This window comes from Canis lupus, chromosome 36 (genome assembly GCF_003254725.2).
Source record: "Canis lupus dingo isolate Sandy chromosome 36, ASM325472v2, whole genome shotgun sequence".
NCBI classification, from domain to species: Eukaryota; Metazoa; Chordata; class Mammalia; order Carnivora; family Canidae; genus Canis; species Canis lupus.
This window is the reverse complement of record NC_064278.1, coordinates 29,840,510-29,862,151: the sequence shown is the minus strand read 5'-3', so window position 1 is coordinate 29,862,151 and position 21,642 is coordinate 29,840,510. Positions and strand designations below refer to the sequence as shown.

Below are 21,642 nucleotides of genomic sequence, written 5' to 3'. Positions count from 1 at the left end.
CCGCAGGGAGCCTGCTTCTCCCTCTCTCTGGGTCTCTCATGAATAAATAAATAAAATCTTTAAAAAATAAGAACAAATAAAACATTAATAATAAATACAAATTCATGTGTATTCCCTGATGAATTCTAACAAATAAAATATAAAACTTAATTCAGAGTAAAAGCAACAGTAGTCTGGAAACAATAAGGTAAATAAGTTTACCATCACTTATGTCCCGCGTCATCGTAACAGCCTTCTCATGGTTTTCCTTGCTTCCCCATGTCTTGCTATAGACTATTCTCTGGATACGTGATGCCATTTGGCCAGTTCTTTTCTTTCTGCACTTAAAACGTTGGCCACTTCTTTCTGGCCACCACGATTTCAGATAAGAAAAATACGCTTATTTCAATTGATGTTCCTCCACATGTGTCGTTTTCTCTGGCTGTTTTTAAAATGTTTTGTCTTCAAAAAAAAAAAAAAAAGTTTTGTCTTCAGTATTCGTGAGTTAATTAGGATACATCTTCATGAGTATTTCTTTGGATTTATTCTATTTAAATTTCTCTGGATTTCTTGAATCTACAGGTTTATGTCTTCTTCCAGATTTGGTAACGTGCATCATTATTTATTTGTTCAGCCCCAACCTCTTACTCCTACCTTAGGGATTCTGATAATTAAATGATCAATCTATTATTATTATTATCTCACAAGTCCCAGAGGCTCTGTTCACTTCTTCCAATCATTAAGCTCTCTGTTGTTCAGATTAAATAAACTATCGATCTGTCCTCAAGTTCACTTACTCATCCTCTGTTGTCTCCACTCTACTATTGAGCCCATCCAGCAGGGTTTTTTTTTTTCTTATTATTTTGCTTTTCAGTTATAGTTGCCATTTGGCTTCTTTTATATAATTTCCTTCTTGTTGTTGAGATTTTCTTTTATTCATTTATTCTAAGAGAACTTGTAATTATTTGTTGAAGTAGTAAATAATTATAAACAAAGCCTGAGGAATACTTTAAAAATCTTGATGGGTAATTCTAACATCTAATTAATTATGGTATTAGTATGAGTTGATTATTTTTTTCTTATTCAAGATGTTTTTCCCAATCCTTGATATTTTTTAAAAACATATTATATATGACATATATTATGCATGGTGTATACAAAATACATAAAAAACAAAACGCACAAAAATTGAAATATGAAATAATTTTTATTATATCCTACACATTTGGGGTATTATGAATTTTCAGTGAGAATTTCATTTATGCATGTTTTATCTGTTAATACATATACTTATTTCACTGCTAGTCAATGAAGTCTTTGATTAAAGATATTAATGAATGACTTACTTCACTCACCCCTTCAGTATGTAACATATCACTTTTAACAAAAAATATACTGGAGAAAATTTAATTTGTTTTACTGAAATCTACATAATCTTTAATGAACATTTTGCTTTATAAAATCCCAAATAACCTTTTCTTTAGAAATTATTTAAAATGTTGGTTTAAAACAAAAGATTATTTATTTATTTATTTATTTAAGAGAGACAGTGCCATGAGAGGGGCAGAGAGAGAAACTTAAGCAGACTTCAGGCTCAGCGGGCTTCAATCTGACAACCCTGAGATCCGGACCTGAGCCAGAACCCAGAGTCAGACGCTTAACCAACTGCAACACTTAGGCACCCCGAAAATGTTTCATTTTGTTTTCAACTAAGTAGTAACATGATCCCACATAATGTGAAATTAAATGTATAATCAAATGAGGTACTTCATAAAAATATGTACTTGATTTGAGTCAATATTCATCAACGAAAATGGCATTTATGATAACTATGCAGTGAGTTTACATTTGGTCTCTTTTGTATTAAAGTAGTATAAAGAGAATGTTTACTGATAATTTTTAATTGCACACCCTTGAGAGAAGTTCAGTGGTGACATACGGTTGTTCACCATCACAGTGAACTTGAGCACCATGACATGGACAAACTATAGTTCTGTGTTAAAGAAACAACGTTAAACCAAGATATGCATTTGTTTATACATATACAAATATTCACATATACATCTATACATACAAATATACACATTTTTACAGTCATATTATGTAATATATACATATATTATTATATGTAATATAATATATAAAATATATGGGGAGCCTCGGTCGTGCTGCTGGTTAAGGGTCCGACTCTTGGTTTGGGCTCAGGGTCGTGAGATTAGGCCCAGAGTTGGGCTCCGTGCTCAGCATGGAGTCTGCTGGAGATTCTCTCTCTCTCCCCCTCTCCCTCTGGCCCTCCTGCTCATGCTCCATCTCTAAAATAAATGAATAGATCTTCAAAAAAATAAAAATATACAGAATACATATACACACGTGTGTGTACCAAGAGAAACTCCCTTTAAGAAACTAAAATAAGTAAGTTTGATTAAGTAAAGTTATATTCTAAAATGTTTTCTCTGTGCCCTATGTTAGTTTGGAAGAAAATTATGTTGTTGCCCTAATTCTTACATAGTATAAAACAGTATTTGAATAACTATTTAGCATAAGAAAACCTGTCAAGTCATTTACATGGTTGAAAAGAAAACCACTGAGAGCCCCCAAAGTCTAAAGAAAAAAAAAAAAAGCAGAAAAATAATAATAGTTCAAGACTTTATATAATCACTTGCTTTTTAAAATCATAATCCTCTACTTGAGTTTCATGATGCATATTTATCAATGAGGGGAAAATAAGTGTATACTAAAGGCCTACTCACTCAGGGTTTACTTTAATTTGAATTCAAACTATTGAAAATAATTTTTTTTTTAAAATAATTCTTTTATGTGTCATGCTTTTTTTTTTTTTTTTTTTTTTTTTGCTGACTTACTTTAAGACATCTAACTATCAGTTCATTTGTGATCTGCTGTGAGAAGAAAGTAAAATTTTCCTGAAGCACCTCTTAAGAGAAAGCTCGCTAACCTTCCACAGGAGCACCTAATGAAGATAATCACCATGTAATGCCGGTATGCACTGGAACCCGGAATCCGTATCAATGAGAATTTCTGAATTTCTGTAAAAGATTAATATATATTTAGAATAGATTAAAGTGTCATAATATACCATTCTTTATTATAAAACTGGCATAATGATGTGTAGAGTTGTAAATCAAATATATGTGTAGATTGTTGTCCCAGCCAGACGTCTATCTGCAGCAGGACAAAACAGAGCACATTTAATAATTTATCCCTTGTTTATTCTAAAGCTGATGTATTTTTATTAGATCTCTTACTCTCATCAGAGGCATTTATTACCTAATGTGCAGATTAGGAAAAATATGTAAAATTCAAGCATACTCTTTAAAACTTGCATTTATTAAGAAACTGCAAATAAGTTAAAACTTTTCCTTATGTAAAAAAGAATCTGAAATTTGTATTTGTTTCTTTTTTTAAAAAATATTTATTTATTCATGGGAGACACAGAGAGAGGCAGAGACACAGGCAGAGGGAGAAGCAGGCTCCATGAAGAGAGCCCGATGCGAGACTCGAACCCAGGACCCTGGGGTCACACCCTGAGCCAAAGGCAGACGCTCAACCGCCGAGCCACCCGGGCGCCCCTGTATTTGGTTTCTTATTCCTAAACCTATTCATATATCTATAAACCAACATTTCCCAAAGCATGGCTTGCAGGAAACTAATACTACTAAATCTTTGAAAAATCATTGAGTGGATGATAAATACTGAGCTAAGTCGAGCAGGTTTTCAAACTCCTGAAATTCTTGGAACCTCTAATATGCTAATGGATTTGTGAATATTGAAGAGTACATCATATTTTCCAAATGCATTTGGCCAGAGAAACATTCACTTTCTTTTTCCTCTCACACTCCCAATCATTATCTCAGTGGATGAATATTCTGGGAAACCAGTTGCAGAAATGCTGCCCTAGAAAAATAATTTCCTTTAAATTAGCAAAGGTTATTCTTTTGTTTTGTTTAATGATTCACTCTGGACAGTGTAAGAAACCTTCCAATCACACACCACATCCCTTCATTATCCCCCAATCCTCACCGTGCCATCTTTTTTCCGGGCTTTATGTCGGGGTGTTATTGGTTTTAATCTTGTTTGGCATCCAGCAGAAAAACCTCTTCTCATTTTAGACTTTATCCCCTTGATCGGGAGGAAATTCAGAGCAATTGACTTCTTTTATAACTATTAGCACATTCTTTCAAAAGCAGCATTCTGGAGCTTCTCTGTAGATAATTGAGTGTATAAAATTTGATGTTAACATTGAAAAGGCAAGCTAGCTCTAAAGAATAGCTGACTGGAGGTCCTGACTCCACCTCTCTTTATAACCTTGAACAAATATTTAACCTATAAAAATGTTATCTTCTTCATTTTTAAAAAGACCATCATGATCGTAACTACCTCACAGCATGAGGATTAAGGGATACGCTGCATATAAATTCTCTTTATATGGACACCGTGCAGGCCACAGAGCAAACATCTGATACTTGGCCATTATTAGTACTGCCACTGTCAATATTTCCATTCTTTTAGGGGGTACAGCCGGATTTGTCACATAACTCCCAGTAGCAAGGCCTTCCTGCAAAGCCCTAGAAAACTTGCTCAGTCACCTGTGCATATGTGGTGTTCTATACAAGTAATATAATGCTTATCAAATGGTTGTTCATATTTGTATTGATGTGGGAGCCAAAGGCAGAAGAAAAATTACTGAATCTCCTTACTACTTATAGCCCATTGACAAGCCCTCAAAACAGGCAGAGGGACCTTCCTCTAGGGGCTCAACTGCCTGGAAGCTGACACTGTGCTAAGGGCCAAGGCGATCCTGACCCCCAGGATCCTGTAGGTCTACTTTAACATATACAAATTCCTTTGGAAACTTCCCTTCTCTCTCACCCCCCAAGATACACTCTGGCAACCATCCCTCAAGTATATGGCCCACTGATACACATCTGGAGGGTCTCACTGAGCAAGGGACAGGTGAAACCCGGTAGGAAGAAACAGGTAGGGGACTATGTGATTAGGCTCATAAAAAAATCCCAGAAATGCTGAGGCTTAACAAAACCAGAAATAAGGGAACAAATCATCTCTTCCCTGGGCGTCAGAGGTGGGGTCTGTTCATGGCCGTCACCTTGTGACCAACGAAGAATGGCCAGACCCCAAGGAGAAGCAAGCCATTAAAGATGCTATCACCGTCCTCACTCAAACAGGACGTGGCAAGAACGACAAGGCCCCAGGCTCCCTGGTCAGCTCCAAAGAAAAGCCTGTGGGTGGAGGCGCACGTTGGCTACGTGTCGGGACCCCCTCACTCCTGAGAGCCCTGCCTGTGACCTCGCTGAGGTGACTTCCATCCCTCTGCTCGCTGTCCAGTGTCCCCGAGATCCAGTCTCCGGCCCCGTGAGACGAGAGCCCTGCTCCCACACTTCAGTATCGTCAGCATCTATCACGGTACTTGCCCTACAGTAAGCGCTTAAAACTACTGGAAAAAAATAAATGACCATAGATATAAATGCAAAAAGTGATGCAAATCTTGTGAAAATATGCTACACATTTGCGAATGTACTATTATAACCACATCTAATATCATTTTTTTTCTTTCTCAACCATGTAAGAAACAGGATTATCTGAAATCCAACAATTTCATAAAGTTTGGTTAAATAGAGAAACATTAGATATTTAGTGTGATATTTTCATTAGCAATAACATTTTTGCTTATGGTGAAATTCTTTTGCTTAAGTGTCAAAATCATACATCTGACATTTAATTTGTAACTTACATTTTAAATTACTTTGTATTTGAATAATAAACTACAAAGGAGGCTTTGATTTCCTGATTCGTATGTTACTTGTCTTATCTGTCATCATTTTTTGGTAATTTCAAGAAATCTCCCTTTTATAACATTTATGTGCTTTTTGACCCTGAAGTTAGAGTTTAAGATAGTGTTGTCTGTGCCCCTACTATTTGCTCATTATAATACAAAGTTACAAAGGAGAGAAATAGAAAACAGAAACCATGTTATTAAATAGCTAAAAAAAAAAAATCTAGCACTTTATAAGCATTTTCATTTCAGTGTTAGTAAAGCTCACCTAATAAAAACTATCAGGGACAATCTGTAGTCCAGAAAGTTAGGTTTATTAATGCCTAACTCACCACCATAAATCAATATATTCATTCATATCTTTTATAGGTGACCTTATAAAGTCAAAGACTTGTGGAAGATTGGACCGTTTTATAACATTTCTGAGAGTCATGAGGGAAAATTAGCAATGGCTTTATTTTCTGAAGTTGCTTTGTCTGAGAAATAGGTGAGAGGCCTTTGTAAGTTATGAGAAAGCTATCGTGTTAAGATACTGTAATATACATCTTTTAAAACCCTGGATCTTTGTAGTATTATTGAATTTCCAGGTTTGATTTGACGCCCCTCACATTAATTGGAACACCTGCATTTTCTGATCAACAGCAAACGTGAAAATCTTCTGTTGGTTCCTGTGTTGTTAATTTTAGCCATTCTGACAGATGCGAGGTGGTATCTCATCATGGTTTCCATTTGTGTTTCCCAGATGATAAGTGATGTTGGACAGCTTTTCATGTGTCAGTTAGCCATCTGGATGTCTTCTCTGGAAAAATGCCTATTCATGTCTTCTGCCCATTTCTTTTTTTTTTATTTTTATTTTTTTTTATTTTTTCTTCTGCCCATTTCTTAACCGAAATAATTTTTTTGAGGGGGGGGTGGTTATTGAGTTTGATGAGTTCTTCATAGATTTGGATACTAGCCCTTTATCAGATATGTCATTTGCAAATATCTTCACCCATTCTGAAGGCTTTTAGTTTTATTGATTGGTTCCTTTGCTGTGCAGAAGCTTTTTATATTAATGGAGTCTTAATAGTTTATTTTTGCTTTTTTTTTTTCTCTTCCCTGAGGTGATGTATCTAGTAAGAAGCTGGTATGGCCAATGTCAAAAAGGTTTCTGCCTATGTTCTCCTCTAGGATTTTGATGATTTCTTGTTTCACATTTAGGCCTTTCATCCATTTTGATTTTATTGTTGTGTATGGTGTTAGAAAGTGGTTGCTTCATTCTTTTGCCATGTTGCTGTCCAGTTGTCCCAACACCATTTGTTGAGAGACTGTCTTTTTTTCCATTGGATGTTCTTTCCCACTTTCTTGAAGATTAGCTGACCACAGAGTTGTGGGTCCATTTCTGTGTTTTCTATTCAGTTATGTCACAGGATACAAAATCAACATACAGAAATCTGTTACATATTTATACACCAATAATGAAACAGCAGAAAGCGAAATCAAGGAATGGCATCCAAAAACTAAGATAATGGCACCAAAAACTAAGATACATAGGAATAAACCTAATCAAAGCAGTAAAAGATCTGTTCTCTGCAAACTACAGAACACTTCTGAAAGAAAATGAAGGGGACAGAAGGAAATGGGAAAACATCTGTGTTCATGGATTGGAAGAAAAGTACTGTTGGAATGTCTGTAGTACTCAAGGCAATCTACACATTCAATGCCATTCCTGTCAAAATATCGCCAACATTTTTCACAGAGCTGGAATAAACAATCCTAATATTTCTATGGAACCACAAAGGACCCCAAATAGCCAACGCAATCATGAAAAACAAAAGCAAAGCTGGGGGCATCACAATGCCTGGCTTTAAGCTGTATTACAAAGCTGTAGTGATCAAGACAGTGTGGTCCTGGCACAGAGATACACAGATCAATGGAACACAATAAATTTAGATCTAAAATGCTACACAACAGTGAAGGCAAGATCCTTTGACAGCAGTTTTTAAGATGCGTATCATCTTTTTATATTGTCTTCATTCATTTCCTAGAATCACTGAAACAAATTCTATAAATATTTGATAAAACCTTCAACTGTAGACTACTTGCCAGAAAATGACTGTTTCAATAAGCCAATTTCTCCTTAACATACAATTGTCTTACTCAAGAACATTTTATTTAGGTAACAAAGTTCTAATTCATAGGTACGAGAGGCAAAGATCCATCGTGAGGCAGTCTAGGCAAAGAATCTAGTTTACATATCAACAAATTTATATCGGTACATGGAATAAATGTGGAAAAAGCGCACGTTGTTGGCTTTCCACCCTAAACTTAACTCTGGAAACAATATAAAAGAAAAAGAGAGAGAAGTATTCTAAAAAACTAATGCTAAACTCTGAGAAACCATTCTGGTGAGGAAGAAAGCACAGTCTGAAGCAGGGGCAGTACAGAGGTTATGTTAGATGCAGTTTTTGTGCATTTTTCATTTTTTTCTCCCATTTTTTTCTCTCTTTGATCGTTTGACCTTCAGTCACTATATAACAAAAACCAGTTATTATAGCCAAAGCCACCCAGGTTTTGTTGGAGTAACATCAAGACAGCACCAAAATCTGGCCAGGGAGGGAATACAGGTAGATCAGATAAGCCTAAAAATTCCTATCTTCTTCCCTCCATCCTTACATTCCCAAGATTGGTAGACTCAAGTAAAAGGAGATTATCACCCTGGATTGCTTTATAAGGCTAAGGTTTTTGAAGTTTAAGACAGTACTCTGAGAGTGAAATTGCAGAGTTCTCTGAAGGACGAACGTGCACGTCAGGGTGGTAGTAAGGTGAGTGTCTCGCTATTGATAGCACTCTTCCCCCACTCTTCAACTTTTGTCAGGGTACAAATTCTGGTCTGGGCAATATTCTCTCTTGAGAAGTCTACCCAGCTTCACCCTAAGCGATATCAAAGGGAGAATAAGCTCCTGAAAAAAAAATATATTTCACATCTGTTTTATATCACTGCTATGGAGTGTGACAATACACAGAAATCTGCATACTGTAAAAAAAGAGAATAAATAGAACAGAGAGCTAAGGAATAATAACCACTCACAATGAAGGGGAAGATTTAGTAATTAGGAAAGATACTAGTAATATGAATTAAGATCATGAAGTCAGAAAGAAGAACAAGATGGCAATTACTAGTATAAAAATATAACAACAAAGGTTTTATAAACAGATGGGACGGCCTCTGTCTTCAACTTTGAAATGTAAAGTACTTAGAAGCTGTTACTTATCTACAACAGGAAAAAGCTAAAAACTGAAAAATCAATGACTCTTCTTGTATCCATCAGAAAACTAAGGTCACCCAGCAAACAATCACTTTAAATCTGGAAAAGCAGTTAAATCCATGGAGGCATAACCAAGACCTACATACCTGGAGCAGAAACTGGTAGGAACACTTAAATGCTAATTTCAATAAATTTCAGGAGCCCGATGAGGACTAGTGTGAGTGACAAACTTTTGAAGTCTATAGTCTTGGGGGAAACACAGATTTCTGGTCTGTCCCTCGCAGAACCCCACCAGGTTCTCAAAGTTCTCTTCACAGCTCTGACAGTGAGAGAGGAGAAGCTGCCTCGAACCTTCCAGTCATATCCCAACTGAGGGAATGGAATTTCTCAGACTCTAAGGCCTCCTGTCTTCCTGCCCCACTGAAGAGGGAAAAAAATCACAGTCAGCAGGGGTGAGGACTCCAAGCAAACTGACTAGAACTCTGCAGCCAGGAAGGAGGAGAGGAGCCTGGGAGGAAAGAAAGATATACCAGGCGAGAAACACTTGTGAAGGTTACATCTCCAAGGCATGGGCCCACCAAAAGACTGAGTTTTTGTTTTTTTTTAAGATTTTATTTATTCATTCTTGAGAGACAGAGAGAGAGAGAGAGATACAGAGAGAGAGAGAGAGGCAGAGACACAAGCAGAGGGGGAAGCAGGCTCCATGCAGGGAACCCAACATGGGACTCGATTCCGGGACCCCAGGATCATGTCCTGGGCTGAAGGCAGGTGCTAAACCACTGAGCCACCCAGGGATCCCAAGAATGAGATTTGATGACAAGATTATCCAGTCCTCCCTCTCTTCCGTATAACAGCACATCACACCAAAATAACGTAACATATGGTAGCATGTCATCTGCAAAGAGGGAAAGCCTTACTTCTTACATACCAATTTGGATGCCTTTTGTTTTTTTCATATCTGATTGCTGTGGCTGGGACTTCTATACTGAATAAACATCATGATAGTGGACATCCTCGTCTTGTTCCTGATCTTAAAGGAAAAGCTCTCAGGTTGTAACTACAGAGTATAATGGTTGCTGTGGATTTTTCGTATTTGGCCTTTATTATGTTGAGGTGTGTTCTCTCTAAACCTACCTTGTTGAGAGTTTTTATCATGAATGGATGTTGCACTTTGTCAAATGATTTTTCTGCATCTATTGAGGTGATATGTTTTTTATCCGTTCTTTTGTTAACGTGATGTATGTGCTAATTGATTTGCAAATACTGAACCACCCATGCATCCCTTGAATAAATCCCACTTGATCATGGTGAATGAGTTTTTTGATGTATTATTGGATTTGGTTTACTAGTATTTTGTTGAGGATTTGTTTAAACGATAGCATTAGGACTTCTTATGCTGCGCCCTAATAAGAAGGCTCCCCAGGGTGCTCTAATGTATAAGCTAGGGCATTTTGCCAATTCTTCATGGGCAATGACACCAGGAAACTGACAGCTAAGTGGATGCTGGACAGAAGCTCATTATCTATCATCTTCATATGGCCAGACACTGTACCTTCTTCACCTGGAATTTGACTGTAGGCTTCACTTTGACTTTGGCCCCATGTTCTCATTGCGGGTCAGCAAAGAAGGAATTTGCCAGCCCCTCATTCAGGCCTGGGCCCAGGATCCATGGGGTCTGCTTGATCAGAGGTTCTGAAGTCAAAAAGGCCTCATACTTCTTGACCAGCTTCTTGACCAATTTCTTACTCTTGTTGAGTTTCTTGAGCACCTCAATATCCATGTGGGCCATTATCCATATGGACCACATAAGCCAAGCCATATTCTTGACTTCATCACAGAGCTGCAGGTCCCCCAGAACACATATGGGGAATTTGGGGCGGGGGGGAGAGGACTTGCCTGACAATGCCTGAGAAGTATTTGTCTTTCTGTGGATCATAGTTCTTCTTCTAGTCAGTCTTCAGCACAAACATCTCCAAAAACTTCCAACACGATACACTAATTCCCATGCAGGACTTCCTGCACCACCTTACAGAGAATGTCATAGGATACTTTGCTGGCCACGGTGACTAGAGCTGCAATAACTGGAGAAGAGACTTGTTGAGAATTTTTTGCATCTATTCTTCAGGTGTAAGTTTAGGTTGCTTACTTGAGATTTTTCTTTTTTCTGGAGTTAAGTCTGTACAGCTATAGACTTCCAACTTAATTCCGCTTTTGCTGCATCCCAAAGATTTTGACCATTGTGTTTTCATTTTCACCTTTCCACATGTATTTTTTAATTTCCTCTTTGATTTATTGGTTAGATTCACTCATTTTTTAAAAAGATTTTATTTGAGAGAGAAAGAGTATGAATGAGGGGAGGGGCAGAGGGAGAGGGAAAAGTGGGGCTCAATCTGAGGACCTGGGATCATGACCTGAGGCGAAGGCAGATGCATAGCCAACTAATCCACCCAGGCACCCCTAGATTCACTCATTCTTTAGTGCTATATTATTTAGCCTTGATGTATTTAGGTTCTTTCCAGATTTTTTTTTTTTTTGTGATTCATTACTATTTCATACCCTTGTCATTAGAAAAGATGCATGACATGATTTCAATTGTTTTGACTTCACTGAGACTTGTTATGTGGCCTAACACATGATCTACTCTGGAGAATGTTTCATGTACACTTGAAAACAATGTGTAATCCACTGCTTTTGAATGGAATGTTCTGAATATATCTGTTAAGTCCATTTGGTCTAGTGTGTCATTCTATTCCACTGTTTCCTTGTCGATTTTCTGTATGGGCATATCCATTGATATAAATGGCGTGTTAAGATCCTCTACTATTATTGTATTACTGTCAATTTCTTCCTTTATGTCTGTTAGTAGTTGCTTTATGTATATAGGTGCTCCACCAAAAAACTGTGAGACTGATTAATGAATTCAGTACAGTTGTAGGATATAAAATCAATAAAGAGAGATTTGTTACATTTCTATACAGCAATAATGAAGTAACAGAAAGAGAGATTAATAAAACAATCCCATTTAAAAGTGCACCACAAATAATAAAACACCTAGGAATAACCTTTATCAAGGAGGTAAAAGACTTATATTCCAAAAACACTATTGAAAGAAATTAACGATAGCATAAACAAATGGAAAGATATTCCATGCTCGTGGATTAGAAGAACACTTAACGTTGGATTATTAAGATACCCATACTAAGAGCAATCTACAGATTTAATGCAATCTTTATTTAATAAAATATCAACAAAATTTTTCACAGAGCTAAAACAAAGTATACTAAATATGTATGGAGCCAAAAAAGACCCTACATAGCTAGAGAAGTTTTGAAAAGTATGAACAAAGCTGGAGTTACTACAATTCCAAATTTCAAAATATACTACAAAGTTGTAGTAATCAAAACAATTTGATACTAGCACAAAAACAGACTAAAAAACTAAAAAGAGCAGAAAAGAGAGCCCAAAAATAAACCCATAATTATATGGTCAATTAATCTATAACAGAGCATCAAGAATATAATGATACTTGTGATAAGCACTGAGTGTCATATGTAAGTGATGAATCACTAAATTCTACTCCTGAAACCAGTATTACACTATGTTTTAGCTAACTAGAATTTAAATAAAAACTTGAAGAAAAAAATTAGTCAGTCATCAAAAAAAGAATGAAATCTTGCCATCTACAACAACATGGATAGACCTAGAGTATATAATAATAAGTGAAATAGGTCAGAGAAAGGCAAATACCATGCGGTTTCACTCATAGGCAGAATTTCAGAAACAAAAGAAATGAACAAACAAAAAAAAGAGACAGAGAAAACAGACTCTTAAATGCAGAGAACCAACTGGTAGATGCCAGAGAGGTGGTGGGGTTGGGGTATGGGTGAAGCAGATAAAGAGGATTAAGAGTATACTTATTGTGATGAGGACTGAGTAATGTATGGAATTGTTGAATCACATGGTATATGTGAAATTAATATAAAACTCTTGATATTATACTTCAATACAAAGAATATACACCATAAACTCCCAAAATAGTCTTCAATAAAGACTTCTGTATAACTTTTACATTGATTAAAAAAGCGTATAGTAATAGTAGATGAAGGGGCACCTAGGTGGCACAGTCAGTTAAGTGTCTAACCTTTGGTTTCGTCTCAGGTCATATCTTAGGGTCATGAGACTAAGCCTCAAGTCAGTCTCCACATTCAGCGAGGAATCTGCTTGAGAATCTTTCTCCCCCTCCCTCCATCCCTCCCACTCATGCTCTCTCTCTCTCTAAAATAAATTAAAAAAGTAATAATAGATTAAAGCTGAAAGAAATGTATAACACAAAAATTCTCTGAGCCAGTACAAAGGGAAGCTCAAAATCAGGGAAGAGAAAAAAACAAGTCCACTACAAGAATGTGAAGCTTCTAGCATTTATAGTTTAAGAAATATTAAACAGAGTGCAATTGCTACCCAGAATTAACAAGAATCCTCACATTAAAGGCTGATTTGCCTCAATCCATGGTATCTGGTACAATATATCTGACTTTTAATTAAAAATCAGAAATCATGACGAAAGGCAAAACAACAACAACAAAACACAAACAAAAAAAAAAAAACAGGCTGACTAGATAAAGCAAACAGCAGAACCAGGTTTAATAGATACTGGAATTATCAGACAGAGGATTTAAAATAATTATAATTCATACATTAATGATTTTAATGGAAAAAAACATTAAAATGTAAGCAGAGAGATGGAAACTGTGAAAATATTCAAGAGGAAATTGCAGAAATTAAACTTACATTAGCAGAAATAAAGAATGCCTTAACAGAATCATCAGTAGACTTGAAGTTACTTGGTAAAGAATCAGTGAGAGTGGTCAATAGAATATTCCCAAACTGAAAGACAAACAGAAAAAATAAAAATAAAAACAAAATAATAGAATCAAGAACCATGAAAAACAGCAACATATAAAATAGTACAGATTAGTGTACCAGAAGAGAACAAAAGAATGGACCAAAGGAAATATTTGTAGTGATGATATCTAAAAACTTTTTCCAAGTTAAGGACAGACTCTGAACCTTAGATTTACAAAGCCCAGAGAACACGAAGGACAGAAAATGCCAACACACACACACACACACACACACATACACACTCAAAGAAATTATATTCAAACTAGAGAAACAGAAGACAAAGAAAATCTTGGAAGATGCTGAATAATAAAACAGCTTCCTTGAAGAGGAACAAGGGTAAGAATTATGGCAGACGGCTTATAAGATCAGAAACCATGCATGGAAGAGGAGAGTGGATCTAAATATTTTGAGTGTTGAAAGAAAAAAAATCACCAGTCTAAAATTCAATCAATTTTGAAAGATAATTCAAAATCATCTTTCCAAACTCAAAGAGGAATGATTTCTCAGAAAAATAAGAACTGAGGGAATTCATCTTCAACAGACCAGGCTCTGAAAAAAAATGTTGAAAGACGTTTCTACATTAAAAAAAAGTTCTATATATATAAAAAAAAAGTTCTATATAAAAAGAGACTTACATAAATAAAAAGGGTTGGTGAGAGAATAATAAAAATAAAATGTTATTTTGCTTATACTTACATGATTTAAAAGATGACTCTTTAGAGCAATAATAGTAACAATCTATTGGGCAAATACAGCATAGGATTAAGTAAAATAAATGAGAGCAATGTTACAAGATCAAAGAATGGAATTGAGAATACCTTAATATGCATGAATTGGTATAGTGTTATTTGAAAGTAGATTTAAGTTTGAAGACAACTATTTTTTTAATGGAGTTTAATTACTTTGATAAGAAAGGAGAATGAAATTACAGACCAAACAAGTCAGAAAAAAAGGATAAAGGCACAGAATAAACACCATGCATAAAAAAATTATAAACAGTAAATATTAAGTCAAAATATATAAATAATAATTATTTTAAATGGGAATAGTCTAACACCAATGAAGAGACAAAGAATGTCAGAGTGAATAAAACATAAGTCCTAACAATTTGCTATCTACAAGATGAGCACTTTTTAAATATAAAGACACAGATTGGTTAAGGGTAAAGGTATGAAGATATTCAATGCTTAAAAAAAAAAGAAAAGAAAAGGTAGAATAACTCTTAATTTGAGACAAAGCTGCCCATTAGGAACGGTGCACTGTATCAGGGACAAGACCAGCAGGGCGTTCCGTGATGACATATCCTAAATATGTCAAAATATATGAGGAAAACTCTTAAGAGAAATAGGGAAACTGGTCAATACGGTTGGAGACATTAACGCCGCCCTCGGCTAGGAGGATGTGGGAAACAAAGGCAAAAGAAAAATTACATTTCCTTACTATTTTTAGCCCATTCACAAGCCCTTGAAACAGACACAGTGAAGGTCCTCTAGGAATTGAGCTGCAGGATGTTAATACTTTGCTAAGGACCAAAGGATCCCGTGAGTCGATTTTAACACATAAAAATTCCTTTAGAAACATCCTTTATCTCTAAATCCCAAGATACATGTTAGGGGTCATCCCCCAAGCGTATGACCCACCAACACACATGGGAAGGTCTCATGAGGAGGGTTTTACCAGACGGGAATAAATGACCCTTTCCCAACAATAGCTCGCCCCTCAAGGCCCTGGATCCCTCACTCTCACATCGCCACGCAGCTCCTTCTGCCCTCAGGTTCCTGTCCCTGTACTTGAGTAAAACCACCTTTTCCTACCAAAGATGTCTCAAGAATTCTCGCTTGGCCACCGGGTTTAGACCCCAACCTCTCTCCTACATCAAGCAGCTGACAGACCAAGCGGACAGAAAATCATCAAGGATACAGATGACCTGACGGGCACCGCCAATCAGGGTGATATAGTTAATACCAGGGTGATACCAGCATCTTAATGAACTAGGAAGTACTGCTCTGCTCTTATTTCCTGGAATAGATTATGGAGAATCTATATCATTTCTGCCTTTAATGTTTGGTGTAATTTACTAGTGAAACCATCATGGCCTAGTGATGTCTTCTTTGTAAGGTTTTGATAATTGATATAATATTTAAAATGAATATAGACTTATTAAAATTATTATCATTTTGCAAATTTTGTATATTTTAGGAATTTGTTCATTTTACCTAATTTATCATATTTGTAGGCATACTAATATTCCTTTATCCTTTGAATTTCCATGAATAGCCTCTTTCATTTTTTTTTACACTATTGATTTGTGTCTTCTCTCTTTTTTCTTGATAAGTGTTGCTTAAGGTTTATTAATTTAATCGTCCTTTCATGGAAATAGCTTTTGATTTTTAAATTTGCTCTACTGTTTGCCTGTTTTCAATACTATTCACATCACATCTTTCACTATTTCTTTTCTTCTGCTTTTTTAGGTTTAAATTGTTCTCTATTCTCCTAAAACACAAGCTTAGGTCTTTGATTTTAGATATTTCTTTTTTTTTTCTGATATGACATTTAGTTCTATAAACTTCCATCTACACACTGTTTTCACTATATTCCACGGATTTTTATAAGTATTTTAAGTCGGCTCTGCACCCAGTGTGGAGCCCAACACAAGGCTTGAACTCACGCACGACTCTGAGATCAAGATCTGAGCTGAGATCAAGACTTGGATGCTTAATAGACTGACTGAACCAGCCAGGTGTCTTTGGTAAGTATTATTTTCATTTCCACTTAGTTCAAATACTTCAATTTCTGTGGAGACCCCTCTGACATATGGGTTATTTAGAAGCGCATCTTTAAAAATTTTCAACATTTGGGGCTTTTCCAGCTATCTGGAATGCAGTCTATTTGGTGAACTCTCCATGTAAGCTTGACAAAAATGTGTATTATTCTGAGTGAAGTGTTCTATAATGTCAATTAAATTCAGCTATGTCAAGAAGTCAATTTTATCTAATTGATACTCAAATAGGCCACATTCTAGACTTTAACAAATTTAAAGGGATAGAAATCATACCAAAGATGTTCTCAGATCACAATAAAATTAAACTAAAAGTCAGTAACAGGGCAGCCCGGGTGGCCCAGCGGTTTAGCGCCGCCTTCAGCCCGGGGTGTGATCCTGGAGACCCGGGATTGAGTCCCACGTCGGGCTCCCTGCAGGGAGCCTGCTTCTCCCTCTGCCTGTCTCTGCCTCTCTCTCTCTGTGTCTATCATGAATAAATAAATAAAATCTTTAAAAAATAAAAAATTAAAAAGTCGGTAACAGAAAGACAACTGGAAAATCTTATAAACATTTATAAACATTTAAACTATATATTGCTTATTTTCTATTCTATTTTACTGCTTCATTTACTTTTTCCTTTCCAAATCCCCTAATTCTAGTTTGAATCTATTGAAAAAGTTGATGAGGCTCTTTTCACACTACAGTTCATGGCTCTACTCCTAAATAGTGCTTGAAAATTTCCTGAAGTGTCATTTTGAAGGATCCTGTTTATTTATTTTTAAAGATTTTATCTATTTGGGGGTTGGGGGGGAGAGCGAGTGCTCAGGAGGTGTGAGGAGGAGCAGAGGGAGGGGAGAGAGAGAAGTATAGTCTCTACTAGCAGGGAGTCCGGGAGCCCTCAGATCAGGGCCTGAGCCAAAGGTAGATGCTTAACGGATGGAGCCACCCAGGAGCCCCTGGAGTCTCTTGTGTATTTCTCTTCATTTTGTTAAAATTTTTATGCCATTTTCATGTCTACCCTTAAGAAAAAGACTTTTAAAAAAGGACTTATGCCGTTCAAATCCTACTTTTCTTCACTTCTCAAGATAATTTTAAATTTCAAGGAGTTATTACTTAAATCAATCTACTTTTTCTCCTCCTGCTATTAACTATTAACCATTTTCCCTAACAAGATAAGTTAAAAATTAAGGGCAGTAGTTGTTGAAGGTCTGGCTGTTAAGGAAAAATGCATGCTAGCAAAATAGAGATCGCTTGCATATTTCTATCACTCTACCTCTGAGAGAATCCTTGATTAAAATCTCTAACTTTGCTTTAAACCAAGTTAAGAATTCAGTTTCTGTAGATCTGCTTTCTGATCTAACAGCTTTTCAATGGAATTATTATTTTTTTTTCCTGAAAAAATGGCACCCATATATCCAAAGTTGGGGGAAGGAAGCAATGGAAGGAAAGGGTTATGAGCAGGTTATGGAGACAAAGCGGGCATATGCAGGAAGGGTTTCCAGGGAGGGTTTATCAACTTTGAGAGAGAACATCTTTGAGTTAGAATCTGTTTTGAAATCTCATTTATAGAAGTTAAAACTGGCTGACTTTTGAATGTTTGTTACTGTCTTTTTTTTTTTTAAAAACTCTTCTTACAAATGTTTGTGTGTTAATCAACACAAACGGATCCATGGAGTAGTGGACCTCTAGCAGTCAATTCACAAAACTGGTTTGTATCCATCAGATTGTGAAAGTATTGGGATCAACCCCTTTGTTGGCCATGTGACACACGATGATGCATTCCACAGAAACAAGACAGCCCGGGACAGAACAGAAACAGATGACCCGATACACTCGTCTCATCTAAATGATGCTACAGGTAACAAGGATAATTTATTTCCATACAGTAGTGAATTGGAGTTTGATTCAGATATTTCATTTGGTTCACACACCAAATCCCAATCAATATAGGGCTTTGTCTTATGTTATTGTTTGTATAACACTTGCTTTAGAATATCAGTTTCTCGGTTTTGTTTTGTAGATCACTACTAATCATGTCGTACTACGGTAATAAGATATAAAGCAGCAATGTCCTATTTTAATCTTGACATTATTCAAATAACTAAATCGACAGAGGGATTGACAGAAATATAAGAGAACTTTCTGGATGGAGAAAATTTCTGTATGTAGGTCACATGAAAGCATGCATTTGTAACAAATTTGTAAAAGTTCATTACATGAAACATTTAAGATCTGAGCGTTTCATTATAATTATACTTCAAGGATGTTCTTCTATTATATGATGTGGAAATGTTGGGATTCAGAGCCGAAGGCCAAGAGAGAATTCTTGAGATGTTTCTGATGCCAAAAAAAGGTGCTTTTTATTATAGCTCGGGGACAGGACCCTTGGGCGGAGAGAGGTGCAGTGGGTTGTAAGGAGAAATTATACACTTTAGACTTGGGGAAGGTAAAAACAAAACAGTCTCCAAAAGGACTTTCCTCTGCTAAAGAGGACTTGCAGGATACTGGAGGCCTGACTACGGTCAAGCTAGGTTGATTTTCCCTCTAGCAATGCACTGAGATTGGGAGTTCTGGAGGAATGTTCTACTCAGCCTGCCCCAAGTATTTGACAGTGGGCTCCAGATCATAAGAAAATTTAATTTTATTTACATTTCTTTTGCTTTTGTTCCCCACATCATTATATTTTGGTAATATGAAGAAAAATAATCCTATAAAATAACGGTACTCATACCTTGGAAAGAAAACATTCTCTTCTATTTTAAATAAAAGGGAAAAGCGAAGACCTATCTGTAATGAAATTATGCAGCTGCTACTAAAAATACAACCCTCACATTTATGTCTTATTCTTGATGAGAGAGAAACAAATTTTGGAAGCTGGGTAATGCCTACATATAATAGAGTCATTGGCTTTAAAAAAATATTCATATTAAAAATTCCATATACATTCCAAGTCAAATTACAGGGTCTCTGTTAGAGAACATCTCCAAAAAATATTTTCATATCAACTCATATATCAAAAAGAGATGTACCGAAGACATACTTTTGAAAAACTCTACATGTACTTTTGATTTTTTCTTAGACATAAATATCTGAGGGTAACTTCAGAGAACATGTATATTTTAGACATTTCTAAAGCTTGTGGTCTCTTTGCTGTGTAAGTATTCAGAATGTACCTTTTTTTCCAAATCATTTGAAAAGAAAATTTCATATTTGCTCTTCTGAAGAAAGCTTTCACAGCTGGTTGCTTTGAGTATTTCCAGATATGGTTTTCCAAATAAAAATATAATATTTTCTATTAAGGACATTTTCTCCTGGAGTGCATCAGCTTTTTTCCACAGTAAGTCATTATAAATTCCCATTGAAGTTCCCTCACTAGTTTCCACACAGATACAAATCCGAGCGTGGTAGGATGCTATCAAAATTAACCACCACAATGTCATCACCCATGTCTTTCTCAAATAATATTGCTTGCAAGTTCCGGTCAGGCATAAGAATTCTAAAAACAAACAAAGCTCCTACCCTTTTCTACTTGGACTAGATTTCAAATCATATTTGCATAGAAGGGACAGTATACATAATTGGAAGTTATTCAGTGACTTAAAAATAATTCATAGTAAGAGTGAAGTGGGAAACAAAGGCAGAAAAAAAAATTAATTAAATTTCCTTACTACCTACAGCCCACTGACAGACAAGTCCTTGAAACAGGCAGAGGGACCTTCCTCCAGGGACTCAACAGCCTCAATGTTAATACTTTGCTAAAGTCAAAAAGCAATCTTAGCCTGACCAAGTCCTTTAGAAATTTCCTTTATCTCTAACCACCCCCAAGGTAGGTGTTGACAATCATCCCCTAAACATGGGCCCACTGATATACATCTGAAAGGTCTCAAGGCTGAAGTTTTATTAGACGGTAATAAATCACCTTTTCCTAACAATAGCTCGCCCCCTCAAGGTCCTGGAGATCTTGCTTCCAAAATCCCTTAGAGATTTATGCTATTCCCTGAACCCCTCCCAACTTGAAAGTATATACTAGGCCCCTCCTCATGACCCCAGAGGCGCTTTCTGCCCCTAGGCCCTATTCCTGTGCTTTAATCACCTTTTTGCACCAAAAATGTTTCAAGAAATTCTTTCTTAACCGCAGGCTTCGAACCTTTACCTTCTTTCCTACATCAAGAGTAAGTATAATGTGAAATGACACAACTTAACCAAAGATTTTAAAATAATATATTGAGGGATCCCTGGGTGGCGCAGCGGTTTAGCGCCTGCCTTTGGCCCAGGGCGCGATCCTGGAGACCCGGGATCGAATCCCACATCGGGCTCCCGGTGCATGGAGCCTGCTTCTCCCTCTGCCTGTGTCTCTGCACCTCTCTCTCTCTCTGTGACTGTCATAAATAAATAAAAATTAAAAAAAGATAAAATAAAATAATATAATGAGGTCAACCTGCAGCAAATATTTTATTATACAGAAAAAAAATAAAACTCAATTTCAATATTAGGAAGTATTTTAGTATTTCATTTGCTAATACTGAAATGATTATTTATTTATTCATTCATCTATATGTATTGCTCCTCCTACGAGGCTTATAGTTATGGTTTTGATATTTTTCACTAATATTACAGTGGGCCTGGGAGAGATGAGTGACTTTTTAATAAGAAACTATTCCATCTCTCTCTTTGAGAAGACATACTAATCCATAACGAGTCATTGGATACCCCTTCTTGGGCAGAGACCCAGGTATCTTACCATTGCATGTTTTCTGGGAAGAAATGGGCACTAAAGTTTATAGTTTGCAGAGATGGTATTTTGAGTCGTATAAATAAATGTGATCTCTACAAGCAACTGCTGTGCTTTGAAATACTCGACAAGGAGGAATGGCCAATAAACCTCGTGGTTATCTCAATCTGTGCTATATCTGCATCTTCTTGATTTAAGCTTCCAAAGACTG

The 21,642-nt window shown here is 36.2% G+C and overlaps 1 long non-coding RNA gene across 7 annotated transcripts in view; it reads left to right on the top strand.

Moving 5' to 3' along the window:
- LOC125754444 (uncharacterized) overlaps positions 1 to 21,642 on the top strand; it is a 38,258-nt gene that overhangs the window by 6,393 nt on the left and 10,223 nt on the right. For 3 of the 7 annotated variants that reach the window (XR_007408694.1, XR_007408692.1, XR_007408695.1), the window contains exons 2-5: positions 2,847 to 2,976; positions 5,181 to 5,418; positions 16,410 to 16,687; positions 18,423 to 18,557. This is a non-coding gene — a long non-coding RNA (uncharacterized LOC125754444). Of the gene's footprint in view, positions 1 to 2,846; positions 2,977 to 5,180; positions 5,419 to 6,157; positions 6,276 to 16,409; positions 16,688 to 18,422; positions 18,558 to 21,642 lie in introns of all 7 variants that reach the window. The other 4 variants (XR_007408696.1, XR_007408697.1, XR_007408693.1 and 1 more) reach the window with 3 other exon arrangements.